Below are 10,476 nucleotides of genomic sequence, written 5' to 3'. Positions count from 1 at the left end.
CTCATTCTTTTAAAAAACAAAAAAACAAAAGAAAACAAGAAAGAACAAGCACAAACCAAGAGAAGGAAATGTACTCACCGCAAAGGCCTAAGGATGGATTCTTCATCTCCTCTTCGCGACGGCCCCTCTTCTTCCTTCCTGCACTTTCTCCTCTTCTTCATGAATGGCGATGGTATCACTGACAGCGGTGAGAAGCTCTCATTCTCTCTCTTTCTCTCTTCCTCTTCCTCTCCCTCTCAAAGCCATGATCTCTTTCACACTCTCTCAAACTCATACGAAAAAATGTCGCGCTTGGGTTTTGCTTGGTTTTTTTTTTCTCATAGTACTATCGCTATTTGCATTGCTATTTGTGATGCAAAAAGTGATGCTGCTAATCTATGTCACAAACACCTATTGCTATGCCCCTATATCCTTATAGTGCCAATTGCATAGTTGGCATAGAGTTGATTTGAAACATCCGCATGATCTTTTCTTTGCATCCCCTCCCCAATAGCACTCTTCATCAATCGTGAAAGACATGGAGGAACATTGATTGGAGGATAAATCTATCGATTATGAAGCTGTCAATCAATGTAAATTTGACCCTCATTAATATACCCAGTAAAATTAGGAATTGGATAAGTAATATCGTTGTTTGGCAGGATCAAAATGGAAATTTTTGTAATGGATCTCTTTCTCGCTTGGAATCTTCCTACACACTCATAAATTGTGACCAAGTCAATGTACATGTAACCAGGTTATCCATGACGACCCAGTAACTTCCTCTCGTATTGTAGAGACCTCTCGTAGAGCATTAACATAAGAACTCATGTTTGTGAGAATAACAAGTACATTCTTGCCAAGATTATATGTTAGATACTCAACTGTTGTGAGGGCAATCCTAGGAGTAATAATACACTCAATGGTAGGATCATTTGCCAAATTCAAGAATAAAGTGAATGTCTCCATCAAGCCATTTTTTTCAAAGTCATGTTTCAAAAAATGATTAGTTTTCATGTTTACTCCCATGGCCACAAACACTATAGCAAAGTTATCTTCTTGAACATCATCCATCAGATTTTCGTGTCATTTCACAAGACCTGCTTGGTAGCAGATCTGGGCTGTAATTTCATTGTGAGGTAGACCTGTTGCGGAGCACAAATACCTTTTTGTGTGTGCTTTGAAGTTCACACAAAATTGGAGCTTTTGAGATCCAAGATAGGCTTGATCATGTACCAACCTTCCTTGGCCTATTGTTTTTGTAGTTGCACACACTTTCATCACACCTACAAGAATTACCCTATCTAGATCAATACCCTTCTTTAGTATTTCATTATAGAGTTTGAGGACCATATTGAAGGGGCCATGCAAGGCATATCCAATGATCATTATGCCCTATGATACAATGCTTCGACTTGGCAACTTATCAAACTCTTCATGTGCCTATTGTAGGCTAGAACACTTCACATACACATAAGTAGGAAAAGTAAATGATAGGGAAAATGGAACATTTCCTAGTTAGAGAAACTAGGAAATCACATGGTAAATTTTCTACATAGGGAAATTTCCCTATGGGAAAATTTCCTACATAGGCAAATTTTCCTATGTAGGGAACTATATAGGGAATTTTCTCTATGTAGGAATTTTCTCTAACTAAGAAATGTTCCATTTTTCCTATGATCATTTACATTCCCTAATTATGTATGTTCTTAAGTAGGAAATTGATAGGGAATTCCCTTTTTTCTTTCTAAGTAGGGAATGATTGAAAGTTTCTTGTGATATAAGGGATGGCATTGGCAACAGGAGCTGGAGCAATCTATCTATAGCTATTATAGGGAATGCCATGGATCAAGAGAGAAATCTATCTATAGCTATTATAACAGACATACTATAATACTCTAAACACCTCTAAACCTACACTTTTTGACCAATAATACAAATTTGAAGCTTCATTCACTAAAAGAAATGATAATTTCTCACCACTTAAAGCATGAGAAGCACAACTAGACAACTAGATATGCCTTTTTATTGTAGTCCCAACCTCCTCCAAATAGGCTGCACAACTAGACAACTAGATATATTTCAGAAAAAAAAATCCAGCTTTCTTTGGTGATTAAGGAGATTCACAATCTGCCCCCTTGAAAGATTTTTCCATAGTTGCATTGCATCATGCACATTGTCTCTTACTTGTTTCACCTGAGCAAGGAAATAATTTGAAATTATATATATTCATAGATAAAGCATGTCTTTCAAGAATGCAAAAAAAAGCATCGAAAGAAAATAATACAATGGTAAAGAACAACCCTTGTCAAACCGACAAGATTCAAGGATACTCAAGGTGATTGACTTGAAAGACACTAATGCAAGGCCAAGATTGAAACCAATGCGAGTAAGTGTTTCAGTATGCTGCCTTCCTTGTTGCCCAATTTTTGTTCTCCAAAGTTTCATATATACATGGCATCAACAAAGTTAAATGTGGTTGAGTGAAGGATCCAACTTGTTACATAGGATATGCATGTTGAGATGAACCGACATCTCAATGCACAAATACTAGAGGAGGGCCCCTGTTCTTGAAGCAGAAGACCTAGACCAATTAGGACTTGATGAATTTGAGTCAAGTGTATGTTCACTTCCAAGGCCATCTACTCTTGTAGCCATGCTTGAAGTTTGGAGCTCTAGATTATGCATTGATAGAGCCAAATCTTGGCCATCTAGGACAACACTCATCAATGACTAGTCAAATTCAAACAAGCTACCATTCAAAAAACCCTCTCTCTTGTAATTGCACAACCTATATACCATAGAAGACATCAACAAAAAATAAGAATACAAATGAAACCACCCTTATCACAATATATCTTCTACACATTCTGTTTAGAAAGCTAGAACTATGACAATATGCAACAAGTAAAATTTCAAAGTTCACTTGGCCATGAATAATGACAAACCAAGAAGTGATTCAACATGGACAAGTATATTGATTATATTCACATGCTTTTATAAGTGAAACAAAAAGAGCTTTGTCTTTTTCAATATCCCTCTGATGCATTCGTTTGAATTTGGTCATGTATCCACCTACTTGTTTCCAAAGCTCCTAGGCTTGTGCATGCTTTATCAATGCTTGCAAAAAAGAATATATGAGGTTTTTTGTCCTCTTTTTGCATTTCATTGACAAGATTGAGAGCACAAGAGCTATCCCCAACTATAGCATATCTTGCAATCAATACATTCCATGACACTACATCTCTACATGACAACTTGTCAAAGACTTTGCATGCATCCACCTGACTTGCACACTTTGTGTACATGTCAATGACAGTATTCATAACCTCAACATCTAATTTAAGCCCAAATTTGAGTACATATCATGTATTGATCTACCATACATCATAGCTCCAACAAAATTTCATGCCCTTAGAATGGACAAGAAGCTAAACATGTCAAGCTTGAGAGCACAAGAGCTATCCACAATTGTAGTATATCCTGCAATCAATGCATTCCATGACACTACATCTCTACATGACAACATGTCGAAGACTTTGCATGCCTCCACCAGACTTGCACACTTTGTGTACATGTCAATGACAATATTCATAACCTCAACATCTTATTCAAGTCCACATTTGAGAACCATATCATGTATTGATTTGCCATACATCACAGCTCCAATAGCACTCCATGCCCTTAGAATGGGCAAGAAGCTAAACCTGTCTAGATGAATGCCCTTCTACTGCATGCTGGTAAAAAGCGAAACTGCAATCATGCTGCTTACAAGCTCTACATGTGTTGCAATACCTTTTCTACCAAACTGAGCACTCCTTCCAATTCTGTGCAGGTTAGTTCATAGTCTAGCTCACGGGGATATTCATTTTTTTTACTGGTAGATCCTAGTTGACCATGAGAGTGGCCTCAGTTCTCCCACCACAAAAAGGCCCCACAATATTTACTCACTCTTGGTTGGTGCTTCACTTCACTACAACAAAAAGGCTCCATAGACGTGCTTGTAGATGCAATATTTGAACTATGATAAAAAATATCGGGTGCATTTATTACCGCGTCTACAATTTCGTGTCTAAAAGCGCACTTATAGTCAGAATTACATGCCCATATAGACGCGCATATAGACACGCGTATTGACGCGCTACATAAATATATAATCATATTTATAAAAAAGTGGATATATTCATATTGTGTGTCTATAAACGCGTATATCTATGCGTCTAAAAAAGCGTTTACTCTACAAGCTTTTGACGAGAATAGACGTGCATTTATCTTGCTTTTTAGATGCACTAATAGACACTGCAAAGCCACATGCTCTTTGGTTTTTTTTTCCCCATCAACATCAAATTGTATGCTTAGGAAAAACAAAGAAATATTATTTCGAAGATTTTTGTACTGAAAACAAAACAATGTATGTAGAACACGAAATTTCATATATATAGATGAACGTTTTTTGATGATGAGTTCTAGTGCTTGTGACCTCAAGCATGGTCATGGTCACAAGCACGCTAAAAGTAATACATATCAAAAATGAAAATTACAACCCAAGGGGAGGCATGCATGCATGGGGCTCCTCTACATCTCCTCAAAAGAGGCATCATCACCGCTACCACCACCGCTGCCTGTGCCGCTACCGTTGCCGCCACCGCTATTGCTAGTCCCCCCTTTGCTATCCTCAACTACATTAGGGTTCACCTACACAAAGGATTAAGGTATATAAATATCATTACAAACAATAAATTAGAGTTACATATACTTTTCATGTAAAAAATAAAACATACCTCTTCTAGTGGTGGAATCCTCATGGCATGATTATATTGCTCATCCCTGATGAGTCCCTCCTCATAGAAATGCTGCCAAATGGATGCCCAGTTATGACCTCAATGGTAGCCTATCTCTCTAGGAGTAGGTATCCTACCAACAATATGATACTACAAAACCATTTGAACATACAACGTATTGGAACACACTACATAATAAAGTGAAAGAAATTACAAAATTTAATTTAAAAAAGAAATCAAATAATACTTACAAACTCAGTCTCCCATGACTCCCTGCCACCCGATCCATAATGCGACAATCCCATGGTTGCCATCTGGATACGTCACGCCTCTGTATGCTGGCGAATTGTCATTTTCTTTGCTGCTCTCTTCTTGGCCTCTTTCCACTCCCTGTGGTGGCAATTGGGTGGTTGGCCATATCCAGGGCGCCCCTACTCTTGTCTCCGTAGTGACTCCTTGGCGCGTGTTATAAGGTGAGACCTCTTGTTATTAAGTGCGCCTCTCATCTTTGACCATCCCCAATCATCTGGGAATCGTGAATTCTCAGGATTAGAGTACCTTCTATGTACTTCCACAGCACCTCTTGCCACAAACCATTTTTTTCGTGCTTAAAGGGAATCATGCAATCTTTGTATATGGCATGCACGACACTCCTCAAGTAGGCTATCACTTCCCTCCCCTAAAAGTCATGCAAGATACCACCAACATCAGTGACAGAGTAGTACATTTGTGGAGGCTCACCTCTCTCATTTTTCGATGAGGGTGATCGAGAGCCACCACCTAGGCAACCCCCACAAAGCCCTCGTCCTCCCGCACGACTCTCCCTCCTTCCTCGACGGGCACTACCCTCTACCTCACTCGATGCACGTGCTTCTACAGATGCACGTGTTTCGGCCGATCTATGTACTTCAGCTAATCCTTGTGCATAAGCTAATCTGTGTGTATGCATAGTGCATGGAGTACCTGTTAGTAGAGGTGTGCCAAGGTTTGGTGTTTGTGCGGCAGTGCTAGGCAAAGATGTGATAGGTGTCCCAGACATCATACTGAAAACCTTCTCTGCAGTGGGAGGGCGACCAACATAATTGGTCATCTCCCCCATGAATTACTCCTTGTTTGGAAAACCTCCAAAAACGCTACTAACACCTCTAGAAAACTCCGCTAAGGTGTTGTTCATGCGTTCCAACTCAGAATCAGTACTGGAAGATCCAGGATTCCACATCTACACAAGAAAAATCATATTAACCTGTGCTAATAAAACATATTACATGCTACGTCTATATCTACGTCTTTGTGTGCGTCTATACCTGCATCTACACTGTCATCTGGACGCGCTGACAGATGTGCACAGTCGGAACATTTTTTTCAAACTTGGTTAAAAAACGTGCAAAAAAACCTCCATAGATGACAGTCTATAGCATGTAAAGAGAGAGAGAGAGACAAACAGACAGAGAAAGCAAACAAGATTGAGAGAGAGAAGAAGAACTCACCTTCTTTGCTTGTTCCGATGGGTGGTGGCTAGGTTGTAATCTCCTTGTCCTCCTTCTCCCTTCCCTTGGTAAGTTGCTTGAATCTTCTTCTTTTCCTTATTGTTTGGCTCTTATTCTTTACTCTTTGGCTCTTCTTTCCTCCTCTTCTCTTTTTACTCTTATTTCCTTCCATCATTGTCTTCATGAAGTGATAGATAGACATGAGCAGTGATGTCGAGCTCGAACTACAGAAAATACGCAAAAAACGCAGGAAAGCATAGGTTTGAAAAGAAAGCCACAACTTTTATTTTATTTTTTTAATTTCTGCATAGCTTGTCTGGAAGTGTGTGTAATTGCGTGTGTATATGCGCAGATAATACCTATATTTACACGCATTGACAAACGCGCAGTAACATATAAACTGATTAGATGGTAGCCTTTGGTTGTTTTTGGATCAACATGACATGACTTTCCTAGTCTTTCAATATCAAAATATTTGCCTCCATATTGTAAGTATCAATACATGCATTTAGGGAATATGACATATATAGATTGTATGTGCATAGTGGTCCAACAAATCAAGCCTCTTTCTTATTTGCAGGCATTATATATTGTAGTTAAACTCTAACAGTATATATTGTGCAAAAATGTGTCATTGATTTAAGCTAAGATCTTGATCTACATTGCTATTCATATAATTTCATTTATGTTGGGTTGGCCAATCTGCTTGATTAATGCAAGATGTGCTTGATATGATGTTTTTGATTGAGAATACTCGTGAAATATATAGAAAATCTTAAGATAAGAGATGGTATACTAGCAAATCAATTGACCTATGTGGTGACATATATAACAAAGCTTGAGGATAAGAGATAACACATTGGCAAGTCAATTGGCACATCTGTGGTGACTTACTAGACCATCCCACTTGCAATTGCATGCAAGTATCAATAGGTGGATAAAGCACGAATGGTTTTTAGCTAGAGAGATATAATGCAATGAAGGTGTATATGAAAGAGATAGAGAAATGCATATTATCCATAAATCAATCAAAGATATGTACATGAAGTGACTTGATATAGTAATTAGAGTATTGTCATTTTTAGGATGCTCCATTGACTTCTGCAAGTTCCCATAACCTTGAAATAGATAGCCAACCACACTGTCCATGGAAGGAAAACTTGACCTCAAATTAACCAAGTTAATTTACTTATATATTTCATAGATAAGAGATTTGTAGTTGGCTTGTTGGTATTGCAAAGTATCATAACAGTGATCTATTTTAGTCACCAACAAGTGGACACAGTGGCTAAAGATTATGAAAACAGGATATGTGCACATTGACTACATGTGGTCCACCTTATCTAAACTTCTATGTGAGCTATAAGTGCACCTTGACATGATTGGAATAGCTTGCACATGCACAAGCCAACTGATTTACATCAATCTACTCATGCTATGAATAGGCATGTATGTCTTTCTTTTTCTTTGATTGTATTGATTGTGATGTATATTCCTCGAGAATAATGAGAATCAAGGGACTACCCTAAAAAGTGAGGGTACTCCCTTGAATCAATGATTAAGCTTTGATCTATAAGTTTACGTATGCCTGGGTTAAGTGCACAACAAATGAGACATGTGAGTGTATTGATCAGTTCTCTCTCTGTCTCTCTCTCTCTCTTTGTCTCTCTCTCTCTCTATATATATATATATATAGATTGCACATGCACAAGTCAACCTTTGATCTATAAGTTTTAGCCATGGCTAGGTTAAGTGCACAATAGATGCAACATGTGTGCATGTATCAATCACTTCTCTAATAATTATGTCATATATACATCCAATCATCATACCCTATCCAATCACATTTGTATAGGGCATGATTGGATGTATATAGGGCATGAAATCACATATATATAATTAGCTTTGAATGATTGAATGTATATTTGTAATACTCAGAAAGAAGTAAAGTTGGTAATGTATATCATGTCCTATACATGTATGCCTATACATGTATATCATGTCGTATATACATGTATATCATGTCCTTATGATCCTATACATGTATATCATGTCCTTATGATCCAGATGTAATTATGTTGTATATACATCCAATCATGCCCTATCCAATCACATTTGTATAGGGCATGATTGGATGTATATAGGGCATAAAATCACACATATATAGTTAGCTTTGAATGATTGGATGTATATTTGTAATACTCAGAAAGAAGTAAAGCTGGTAATGTATTCAAACAAATACTAGCTGTTAAGAGGTTTGGTCATATTTAGGGACTTTATGAGAAATGAAAAATATGTGCGTTTAATTTCGCATCTATGGGCGTGTTTATAAATGCGGATATATAGACGCGTTCTATATACTAGCGTAAATAGACGCCTTGATACATGCACCCGCTTTTTCGCGTGTATAGTGCGCATCTATAGGGTCTTTCTCTTGTAGTGCTTCTTGGCTCTAGCTCCTTGCAAGTGTTCTTGGTAGCTTGTTTTGGGTAATTCTTATGTGATCTCCATCATTGTTTAGTTAGTTTTTATTTTTTGTCATTAAGCTTGTTTATGCTTTGCATAGCCTTCTTACTAAGTGCATAGCCTTATGACAGTGTAAGGGCATGCTCCCTCTTGCTTTAGGGGAGAAGTGTGCTAACCCAGGAAGATAGTAGACCAGTCCCCTCTAAACCCAACCAATCATGAACAAATCCCTTGCAAAAAAAAGTGTATTTCACCATTTGTGAAAGATCCTCCTTAAAGGGTATTCCACCCATGGAAAACATGAATATCAATAACCATATCTTGAAATACTAAACATTGGGGCAAGCACTGATTTCTGACATTGATTGTTTATTTGGCTCAATGATTTGGCCCCCTTTAAGGAGGATACATTTTTGTTAACAAACACTACAAGGAATTGGGCAATTAGCGACGCCGATTAGCGACGGCGGATATCGGCGTTACTATGGGCGTCGCTATTGGCGTCGCAACTGGCGTCGCTATTTGCGTCGCCGCAGGGAAAAGAAGCGCGGCAGAAACCAGAGCGCCGTTTTTATTTTCTTTTCTTCGCCTTTTGAGCGCGAGAGCGAGGGAGAGAGCGAAGGCTTTGTGAGAGAAGAAGAGGAAGAGACTTGCTGCCACCACCGCTGCCGCCACCGCCGTTGTTCGCGAAGGAGAGGAGGAGCCCTCGTTGCAAAGAGAAGCCGCCCACGCTCGCCATATCTCATTGGTGAGTCTCCCTCTCTCTTTCTTTTGCTTGTTGAAGGTTTAAATCGTTCTCTTTTGCTTGTTTAGGAGAGGAAATGAAAGAGAAGGAGAGGGAGAGGGAGAGAGAGGGAGAGAAAGAGAGGGAGAAAGAGAGGGAGAGGGAGAGGGAGAGGGAGAGTGCATTCTCTCTCTCTCTCTCCCTTTTCCTTGTTTAATGTTTAAATTACTTTCTTTTTTGCTTGTTGAAGAGAGGAAATGAGAGAGTAAGAGAGAAAGAGAGGGAGAGGGAGAGGGAGAGGGAGAGGGAGAGGGAGAGGGAGAGGGAGAGGGAGAGGGAGGGGGAGGAAATAAGACAGGGAGAGAAAGAGAAAGAGAGGGAGAAGGAGGGAGAGTGCATTCTCTCTCTCCCTCTCCCTTTTGCTTGTTTAATGTTTGAATCACTTTATTTTTTGCTTGTTTAGGAGAGGAAATGAGAGAGAAAGAGAGCGAGAGGGAGAGGAAAGGGAAGGAAATGAGAGAGGGATAGAAAGAGAAAGAGAGGGAGAGTGCATTGTATCTCTCCCTCTCCCTTTTGCTTGGAGGATGTTTAAATCACTTTATTTTTTGCTTGTTTAGGAAATAAAAGAGAAAGAGAGATAGAGAGGGAGAGGGAGAAAAAGAGAAAGAGAGGGAGAGGGAGAGGGAGAGGGAGGGGAAGGAAACGAGAGAGGGAGAGAAAGAGAACGAGAGGGAGAGGGAGAGGGTGAGAGAAAGAGAGAAAGAGAGGGAGAGGGAGAGAAAGAGAGGGAGAGGGAGGGGGAGGGGAAGGAAATTTAAGATAATAGACTTATTGATAATGGTATGCAATGTGCTTTGTCATGGGCCACGTACTTCATCAAAATGAACCTAAAATTATTGTTATAGAAGAAGAAACCCTTAAATTGAGTATATGATAATTTCTCTCAGGTCTTATGACTATGAGTAGAATTGATTGAAATAAATTTTATTACTATAGTTATAAAATTTCATAGATGGCGCGTATTAATTTTAAAATGGAT

General features: G+C 38.9%; 1 pseudogene; it reads right to left on the bottom strand.

The window, feature by feature from the left end:
* Positions 1-396: 396 nt before the first annotated feature.
* On the bottom strand, positions 397-1,128 carry LOC148027038 (V-type proton ATPase subunit B 2 pseudogene; annotated as a pseudogene).
* Positions 1,129-10,476: the final 9,348 nt, after the last annotated feature.

Source organism: Lygodium microphyllum, chromosome 13, assembly GCF_053477565.2.
Source record: "Lygodium microphyllum isolate KBCC chromosome 13, Lygodium_microphyllum_v1.1.10, whole genome shotgun sequence".
NCBI lineage: Eukaryota > Viridiplantae > Streptophyta > Polypodiopsida > Schizaeales > Lygodiaceae > Lygodium > Lygodium microphyllum.
This window is presented reverse-complemented; position numbering and strand designations above follow the sequence as displayed.